The sequence below is a fragment of the Plectrocnemia conspersa genome, unplaced genomic scaffold, assembly GCF_051122295.1.
Source record: "Plectrocnemia conspersa isolate PC_06_02 unplaced genomic scaffold, ASM5112229v1 ptg000010l, whole genome shotgun sequence".
Taxonomy (NCBI): domain Eukaryota; kingdom Metazoa; phylum Arthropoda; class Insecta; order Trichoptera; family Polycentropodidae; genus Plectrocnemia; species Plectrocnemia conspersa.
This window is the reverse complement of record NW_028277174.1, coordinates 10479452-10490387: the sequence shown is the minus strand read 5'-3', so window position 1 is coordinate 10490387 and position 10936 is coordinate 10479452. Positions and strand designations below refer to the sequence as shown.

The following is a 10936-nucleotide window of genomic DNA, read 5'->3' as shown; positions in this document are numbered from 1 at the left end:
CAATAAATCTGTTAGGAGTAAAAAAACTACCCTTATTGAAAATCAAGTGATTAGCCCTAAAATAGTCCATAATTAAACCGATAGAATGTATTTGCGACAAATGATATCAAAGTGCTTCTTATATTCCGGAATGGAAGGTAACATTCCTTTAATAAAAAGCAAGTGGGATGAAATTTTGACAGCAGCTTCATAGATCGTTTTGCATCTTGTAATCAGACTAGGTTTTATCAACTAATAATGATTAATTATAGATAATTAAAAATAAAATAAAATATATTTATTACTTTACTAATATAGTTAAAAAAAAATTAGGAAAAAAGTATTTTTTAATTATTGATCAAATTTTACTGATTTATCATTAATATTAATATTTTTATTGTGAGTTTTCTTTTATATTTTATGTGTAATACTTCAATTAGCATTCACAAGTTTAAAAAAACACATTTTCAAAATAAATTAACATATCTGCAGAATTATGATTTTATGTACGATACTGTACTTGCATTATTTAATTGAGCTTCTATAAAGTGATTTCAATTAAAAAAATAAATTGCGTAAGAGTTATGTGTGGGTTTTAACCACCTGTACAATAACATATAATTTAGAGGTCATTTAAGGACCATTTCGAACAAATATAAAGATAGATCAACCCGTCTCGAAAGTTGTTCCGCACATAGGATATTCGTACAATAATGGAAGAGAGATCTCGTGACCAAATAATTGCGTTAATAATTGCAAATATTGCTTGGACCACCTAATCACATATCCGTCACGTAACGTTGATCACCTATAAATACTGCCGAAAAACTAATCTGTGTTTGGAATGGACGTGCGCTAGACAATACAGTCTACCCCGCCACAATATTTTTTATACCATTTGGTTGTTTATCATCGAATCGATCATCTATACTGCTTATTTTTTAAGGCGTGATCACAATTCATGGCTATGTTTATGAAATTGGCTCGCAAACATCCTTATCTGCGATTCGCCTGAGCTGTTTCTAACTAGAAATATAAGAGATGAGAGACGCAACCAGAGACGTACTAGGAGAGACACAAATGAAACACCATCCACCATCATCACAAGAACACAGCCGACAATAATTCAAAAACTCTATTACTTCCGCGGTCTGCCATTTCAACTCAACCGCGGCATCAAATTTTCTATATATATGTGATAATTTGAAATATATATTTATAAAATAAATTAATATCAGATTTTCTATCATTATACCTTTTTGGCTTTAAAACTTGAAAGTTTAAAGGCCTAAATGGACAGGAAATGCAGCAAGAATCAAGCCTACTACAAATAATAATTGAGTAGAAACCGAGTTCTAGCAAACCACTTCGGAGACATAAGTAAGTAAACAAGTAAATACTATTATCTACGATATCTTCGATTGTTACCGCATTCATTGTACTGTTGACATAAATAGAATTGAATGAGCACACGTCGACATTCTCATTACCGGTTTTTCAATACAATATCGTGAATTATTAAAGTAATGCAAGACGACCTTCGGACGCGAGTACATAGTGTGCTCAAAAACACGCAACACTCTGTCATTATTTATAACTTAGAGAAGAAAGAGAAAATACACTTCCATTGTCCGGAATCGGTAATGACTCGTTAAAATGCGCAAACTACAATTAGCCATATCCACTGACAACAACAGTTGGCAGTATTACTACTTGTCTGAGCAGTAGCTGAATGCAAAATAGCGCATACATATTCAAGAATATGCGTGTCACACAACGCGTCTGAATTGTTAAATGATTAGTTAGAACTGGAAATGATTCAGTATATGGTGAGTCAAAAGCTGTTTAAAAAATCATCGGCAACTATGCTCAATTAGATGAGTGAGGCTAGTCATAGGCGACAATTGAAACGCTGCATCTGTTCCTAGTTAAAAAAGCAATTCATTGCAATCAATCGATTTGTGCGAATCAAAACGAATCGCAAAAATATTGAGCAGAAATGCCAAAGGGACGCATGCACAATTGGTCGACGTTTAGAGGTCGATCTGCATAATTTTGCATATGAACGACGGCGGCTGTTTATCGACCGGTTGTTTAACCCTTTCCAGTTAACTTTTACTCCGTCATATTATAGTCAACGTATTTTTTTTCTATATACAGGTTATCATGTTTGAGAATTCACAACTAAAAATACAATATGCAAATGATTTGTGTACCAAATTAAACCTAATACAAGGTTGTCTAAGAAATAAACAAAGATAAATTTCAAACGCTCATATCTCAGGCTTGATTTGGCATACGTTTCATTTTATATTTATTTTAATAGCTTTATTATTTCACAAAGTATATTTCTACAGAGCAAGTCTTACCGTAATTGAATATACTTTAACTGATGTTTGCTGGTTATCTCAAAAGTCTGACTATATTATGGTACTTATTTAAAACGCTTGCTATGTATAATATATTACAATTACTAGTGACATTTAAAGGACGAAATAATTTTTTGACCATTTACCTTTAAAATCCATTTAATATTTTAAAATTAAAACGCTATTTATATTATTCAAATAAGCCACGCCTCACAAGGTTAACTGTCAGTTGGATTTACAATGTACAACAATGCAATTATGCGAACTCATTTTAAGGAGCGATTTAGCCATCACAGTATGGATTTTTAATCATTTGTGTCGCAGACAAATTTTGACACCTTCACCCAAAAAAAGTTAATTAGATCAAGGTCACAAAAACAAACATCACGAAACCTACCTCGCTAGCTCGATTGACCCCAAAAATGTTTTTGCTGATAACAAACATAAACATGATTATAACCATTGAACGTATGGTACGATAACAGAGTTGTGCAATCAAAGCAAATGCAGCAAAATAATTAAAACCAATTGATTGTTCCATAATGGCCGTGTGTAAATCGCGTTGAATCAAACCGTGATTTGCTTGACCGTAAACTAGCTATTCATATACCTATACAACAAAAAATAAATGGATCTAAAATGATTTAGAAATAAAATATTTTTTAATAAAATTATATTTCGACTCCATTATCATATTTGCTAATTGGTCTTTCAACAAAGTAACGCCTAATGTAAAAATCGTGTCAGAGACACGTTTATTTCGTTTCTTACCTGGTTTCTGACGCATATATACAAACAAACTCAGATATGACGTTGTAATTTTCTAGTCGAGGGGAAATGTCTGTCTTGGAGGACGAATGAGTCACGAGCTAAAAGGCCGCACCGCTCAAGGTCCATTTTTTTATTACACGGGAGGTCTGAAAGGACTATTGATAATCGAGCGTCTTCATTGTGAAAGAGGCCACAGCGGCAGGTATACATACCAAGAATGCGGCGGTCCCAAAAACAAGTGGATTAGAATACATCCTCATTAGCTTGGCAGTAAATATGCTCGTTATTTCGCTAACGGCCTTTCTAAGCACAGGCAAAATTTGGTCTAATCAATTTATTGACCTTATTATCCCTTCTATAAATAGCTCAGATAGCAGGTCGTTGATTCTCTGTGGTATGGTATAAATCTCCATTATTGTCGATCCTAAACAATGAGCGCAGCAGAAAAGGAATGATTCGTCGGTCTATATTTCAGAAGAAGGCTTTCTTACTCCAGCAATCATTTCCGTTATCCTATTGCAACCAATTACTTCATTATAATTCGAGGAATATTCGAAGAGTAAAGATACAAAGTTCAGAAAGTTAAAAACCACAATAGGAAATAATACAGACAATCGTAAATAATAAGTTATCTTCACAGGAAAGTATTAACACAAAAAATAATAATTGGCAAATAGGTTAATAGTGCTGGGTTATCTCAAAGTCAACGTCGATAAATATAACGTCAACGCCTTGAAGCTGACTCATAATTAATATATCAGTATTTTGTACTACATAAGAATATAAATATGTTTCAAATTCTTAAAATGCCACCCAAAGCCAAATACGCATGCAATGTTACGACACAGGAAAAGATAGGTAATCTCAACTTTATTTTCGTGGGGACCCCCCGTTTACCTTGATTAGGTGACCGCGAAGTTTTTTTCTTAGAATAACACATTATAGATACGCAGTGTGTATATAAGTTACGATATAGGTTTGATTAACAAACGAATCTTTACATTTGCGTGTTTCTTCAATTTGCTTTAATACGGCCCTGTGGTGAATAAAAAGAAAATGGAGTACCCCCGAGGGCGCAATTGTTCTGGTGTACTATATGCTGACAGAGTAAATTTTGTTAGTAGCTCTTTGTCTGGCGCCTTCGGTCCGTTGAACGTTTTAAATAATGACACCACCACTTCTGGGTCTCGTTTTACATAAAAGTGTATGCAAATATAATTTGCTGCTTTCCAAAAAAAAAATTCTATCAAGTCTTTTTGTATTTTTAAATGCAAAGGATTTTAAAAATATCCATAAACTCCCGCTTCTTAGATTTGATGATGTAATATTGAAAGACGCTTTTTGAATAAATTTGGTACAATTTAGATAGAACCTCAATTGGGGCAAATTAATTATTTTGTGAGCGATCGATTCTGGTTCAGTGCTTTACGTCTCAACACAAAAAAAGAGAAAATAATACAATCCGCCTCTTATTGTGCATTAATAAAACAAGGATTAACATATTAATAGAACTAATTAAGGCATGAAAGAAATAAAATTGCCTCTTTATATTCTCATATTAATTTATATCCTCTTTTAGAATCAATCTCGTCGATACCGAAAATAAAGTTAATTGACAAACTCGATCGATATTAACGGTCAGGACTACCCACAACGCTTTGAAATAATTAAGTACAAGAATTGTAAAAAAGGCAAAAACTAATGAATTTTTTATCCCTTGATTCTACAATAAAAATAACGGCGTTTTAGTAACCTGCTCAAAATTAATGAAGGGAAATACATACACTAACGATGACGAAAGCAATTAAGACTAAATACGGAGTATATCTTGAACATATAAAACGAAATATTTTGGTCACTGTAAAATACAACTCAGAAACTGTTGAAAACAGCTAGAAAGCATAATAATATATTTATATATTTAAATTCAATTAAGATCATAGTAACTTAATAGGTTACTAAATACATCACAACAATAGAAATCGATACATTGCATTATTATCAAACAAAAATCTAATACATAGTAAGAAAGAGAAAAAATCTTCTCGTAACTTACATTAAATAGAACAGTGTCAGCGTACCAAGGAGACGGATGGCGACAGCCATAGGCGAATCGGCTAGTGCGGAAGTCTTGGCTCTAACGGACATCGGAAGAGGATGCTTAGACGTTCCAGAACCCAAAATTAGAATTCTGTAGAATACTTTAATTGTTACCAAAATCCTTCATTAAAATGGAAAAATGCTTTGAAAAAAATCAGCAAATCGTATTCCAACACTCTTAAAAGAAAGACGCTGTGATGCAAAAACTGATAATAACTTAATATCTTCAAAGGTTCTTGATATATCTTCATAAATATAACTTCTTCAACTTTTTCGATTGGGGTGTACATTTGTATAATAAACAAAAAAAAATAATAATAATTAATAAAAATAATATTAATTATCTATAATTGGTAAAAAAAATATTAAATTATAATTTGTAAAAAAAATGCTGAAAATTAATAAAAAAATAATTAGTAAAAAAAATCGGTGTCAAAAACTTTTTCAAAATCCGTACATACAACATTTGCTTTTCTTGTATCAAGAGTTTTTTTAACTGTTTTGGTGAAATACAGTTTCTATATAAAATCACTTCCTAGAAAAACAGCCTTAACTTCGGAACTTATACTGAAACTTTCCACTTCACTTCCGCCTTGGAACAAACAAGGGTTCAGCCCAAATTCTAATTCAGCGAAGAATTAACACATACGATTCTTCGATGACTTTGATCGTCAGATATGGTCTAGCCAAACATTCACAACAAATTTAATTATTATTATTGGTAAATAAGTAAAATACCTTAAATAAATGGAAAAATACCTTGAAATTTTAAAAAGATATTATTAGATTTGATTCAAGAAAAACAGGATTTAACTTTAAATCAGAGCATTAAGAAAGTTAATAATATATTAAAATACTGTATCGATTTGTATAATTACTGATATCTATAAATGCAAACAGTACAAAAGAAGACATTAAATTAGCCAAGAGGCACAAATTCCGACGCCTACAGCAGCAAAACCTCGAATCAATAAATCTTTTAAGAATCTAAGAATAATGAAATTAACAGATAACTTCGAAAAGAAGACGAGGAGACCCATATGAAAGTAGCAGGTTTTAAAACATGTTGCATTCCATGCACCGTTTTCTTTATTTCTTATTTCAAACGTGTTATAGAAATAAACACTGCACATTAAGATCAAAAAACATTATTAAAAATCATTTTACAACGCGCACATATAATTACGTAATGGTTTGATTACCCCGGATTTAAATCTACTGTTATGGCACATAAAAACAAATTATTACACTGCAATATAAAAACAAGTTACTGAACCTAAAAAGGTAGTGACGCCAAAACAATTGAAGTTACTAATTAAAAGACAATCGCAATGAAACATAATAAGGATACTTAATGGACGATTTTCAAGTCAATGGTTTTAGATGAAAATCGTGGAACTTTAATATCTAAAGACAAAAATATAATACATCGTAAGTAATATAATCTCAATACTGTCAATATGGTGGCTTCGGCACGCTAATCTTTCCCTCGTTAATGCCGAAAGGTATACAGAGAGGCTGGCGTTGTTCGATAATATGCTAATGATGCGAACCAAGACCTCAATGCTCTCGGACCGACGGAACCGAATTTCTAAAACTTCCAGCCAACGGACAGGGGGTGATTTACCTGCATTATCCAACTTTCAACCCTTCTTGATTAGCCGATTCGTTGCGTACTGTTACGCGGAAGCTTTTTGATTTACGTGACGCGACTACGTAATCCTCCCCTAAAGTTCAGGGGACACAGACGTCGCGTATGTTATTTTTACGAGAAACTATACATTATTCATCCGCCGGGGCCATTGTGTTGTAATAATTCGCCAAAGGGAACCAGAAGCTCGTACTAAATGGAGCGGACCACCATACTCGGGAAAAATTGATTTAATACACCATTAACACACGGTCAAACGAATATCGGACACGGACGGGTTTATATCGATTTTGAAAGTTTTATGACGCTTTGATCGGGAAGGTTATCGCCGACGCTTTTTGGTGAAGGTAAAGTTTTAAATTTATCAGTTAGTAACTTCACGTAGTGAATTTAGCTCGTCAAAGCATATACCCGACGCCCGGCGGCGAAAGTCGACGCAAAAACGTGACTTTATTTTGAGATGCATAATTTCAGTTATGTATTTTGATTTCATTTCAGAATCGATACGGTGTTTTTACAGGCGGATAAAATACAGAGATTTGCTTATGGAAATAAAAAATTTTAAACAAAAACTTGAAAAAGCTTTCAGCTAAATACATGGAGGATGGGTCAAATAAAAACCTTAAAATTGCGATAAAATTTCAAACACTAACATTATCTTTTGAAACGATGAAATATATGAGAAGCTATCGAAAATCATCGATGACGAATGTCCGATGATGTAGTATACAATATGTTCTTATAGCAAGAGTAATAGAAAGTTCCGAAAAGGCACAAGTTATGTATATATGAAGACCTAACCTAAAGAAGTGTTTTCCAAAGTATACTCATCGACGCAACCCGAGGTAATCATATTTTGTAGAAATTTTGTGAAAAATAAAAATGCATAATATTTATTTTTTCTTATATATGTAAATCAGTCAATTGCATTATTTGGCTAGACCACACTAGAGAAGTATGCTCGAGGGTACTGTACTTTAGGTGGTTATACAAGGCACACAGTGACCTCGAACCTCTAATTGATACCAAAATCGTTTTGTTGTGTTTTCTATGCGCTGATGGAATATGTAGTAATTTTAAAATATGACACGCAAACGGTTACAAACACATTGTTACCCATTTTTTTTATCAAATTTAAGTCGTGCTTTAACTTAAGAATATGTTATGCAATAACATTTTTTATGATAAATGGTAATTTATTATCGAATAATCACGCACCTTAAATTAAATTTTTTTACAGTCCTCAATGGAGTATATTTTGAGGATTAATTTAAGTTCATCGACGAAAAGTAAGAATTTGTAACTACACATAACTACTAATAAACAGAAAAAAATATTATTTATCCAATATTAATAGAACCTTGAGATATTCATGATGTAGCAGTATATTCAGACGACTTGTGTTGCCCATATTAAATATATTAACAATTTAAAAAGTATGGTTTAAAATCATTTTCTGTGAAAGCTTAAACATATCCATTTTTATTAATTTAAGCATGATAAACTTTATCAAAAGCTTATTAAAAATAAGTGGAGATGAAATATGCGTAATTGCCTATATGGAGATTTTTCGTCACAAAATTGGAAAAACATTTGATCAATCAATATATTAGTTATGAATTCAAATAGTTTGGATAGCGCTGATAATAAAAAAATGACACAGTCCCATATTTCTCTATCATAGCTTTGTTTTCTTTTTATGTATGGGAATCGCCTTCGTAATTTTTCATACATCAGCAGATAAAAACAACAGCGGATGTGCGATAATGTTCTGTATTTTTTTAAGTATATCAGCTGAAATGATATCAGGACTGTCGATTTTTTTGGCATTAATTTACTAAAACAATACTGAAGGATTAGAAATCGTTAAACTATTGATAATTATTGCAAACTAATTTTAACTTAAAAATGCTCAACTACTTTCGACCCAATAGTCGCGATCGCGTCCCTTATCCTTACCCGTCGCGGCCAGGTCGTTAACGCTTGAGAACGGTCGTCTTACACGAGCCAATCAGCTTTTCAACGAGCTTACTAAACACAAGGATATTTTCAGTAATAGCTATGAGCTGGAAGAATAGATGGAATGGTGCTCATATATTTTAGTAGGAACATATAAGCATTAAAATGTGTAGGTACATACTTGATTATTAACGAAGAAAGCTTTTGAATGTTGTTATTTAGAATTCATATAATATTAATTCTGGTTAATTTACTTTTACACAGATGAAACAAAACACATGAAAAATCATCGGATTTTTTGTATTAAATATAGAAGCGAAGTTCGTTATTAAATTATATAATTACTTTTACACAAGAAAACCACTGAACTTCGACACGATACAGTATATCTTCGCATAACGTACTTAATTATATTTTTATATAAAATGTTTTTCTCCGAAAATTTTTTTTTTAAATACTGATATATTTTGCGGTTTCTTGACAGGATCTGTATTGTGAACCACTGTTTTATGGTAATAAACGCTAAAGTGCTTATATCGAACGCAGAAAGTTAATACTATAGTGTGCTACTTTGACTCAATAAATTATGAAAAATATATATATTTAATGTTTTCGTTTGACTCTCCCTTTCACTAAGCGAGCCCAAAAAGAGTCAAATAAATAAATACCCAAAGTGAAACAGAGCAAATAAATCGCCATGAACAAAGTCGTACAATGAACACACGAACCTTAATAAGATACAAAAAGGGTTAAACACGGATACCGGTTATCTGCGAATTTTGTTACAGATCACTCCACTTTGCCAAGCACAAATTGATAAAGAAATGTTTTTTTTCATGTTGTTCTTTTCAATTTATTCGCGCCCCAGAGAAGGCAGCCGAGCTTTAAAAAGCGAAGTGATACCCAGTATCTACCTTTTTGGCGGAGGAATTCATCTAAGAGACACTTTAAGCAATTTGAATTTTAATAGCTGCCTGAGCACGCATATGATGAAAATTCCCTCGAGTCTCGTTAATTATTCGTTATATTCACTTAACGCAGAGAGGAAAGGAAAAATTGCTAATGTTTATACAGCTCCCGCCTACTGCACACGCCGAGCAGTAAATAACTGTAAAAGGATTCAGAACGTGCTGCTAACGTAATTACTTATTTACTCGATACCTCCCTCGGGTTACATAGTCCAATTATTAGAAAATGGCTAAATGGCTAAAATAACGATGTTGTACGGTTGAAACACCATCGTAATGGCACTCATTTTAATTTTACTTAGTACCAGCGCTATTTAGAAAGTAAAGATGCGAGGCTAGTAAACATGAAAAGAACCCTTGTTTCTGCTAAGGTCTGCGTGACGTGATTGAATTTGTAAGACCGCAGTCGCAGCAATATTACGAGTATGCTTCACTAAAGTGCAACTTATTAGGTTCATCAAAAGAAGTTTATGGTAAATTTCTTTAAAAATAAATATATGTGTAATGTGAGTTTCAAAATAAATTGCGAATATCCCTAATATAATAATATTAAGCTTACATACATACAAGCATGTGTAATAATAGGCAATTTGACATGGTACTGAATCAGATCTAAATCAATTTGACGTGTTTATCTATTCACGATACCCTTGTGCAGAAACCATGTTAATTTGCTCTGTATCGTTCCAATTACTGAAGCAAGACAAACATAATGATTTGATTAGTCCTGAATAAATATTACGCAGTTAAGAGTTTAGGTGCAGTTTACATAGACAATAATTAAGCAATATCAATATCTTTGCGAGAAAACATTATATGGCGTTGCGCCAGGAACGCACGGCATGCGCCTAATTTAATTTTATATTATAAAAATAAAGTTGAATGGTACAACTGTATAAATCAGCGCTCAGATTTATTAAGTGTGCCATTTTTTTATAATGTAATACAATGAATCAGGGTTACCAAAACCATAATTTAAATTCAAGTATTCACGGAGAAGATTAAGAAAATCCTTCTGGGTTGCCTTTTAGTCTATAGACGGTACAAATGTCAATATTTATCAAACGGTCGCCCATCTGACAGCCCTAAACAAGCAACATAGCTAAGTGACAAGTGGATGCTCTTTGCTCTGGCATTTG

General features: G+C 32.5%; 1 protein-coding gene across 21 annotated transcripts in view; it reads right to left on the bottom strand.

Annotated features, from left to right (window-relative positions):
- LOC148230599 (furin-like protease 1) overlaps positions 1-10936 on the bottom strand; it is a 313965-nt gene that overhangs the window by 284085 nt on the left and 18944 nt on the right. The gene's annotated exons all lie outside the window — the stretch shown is intronic.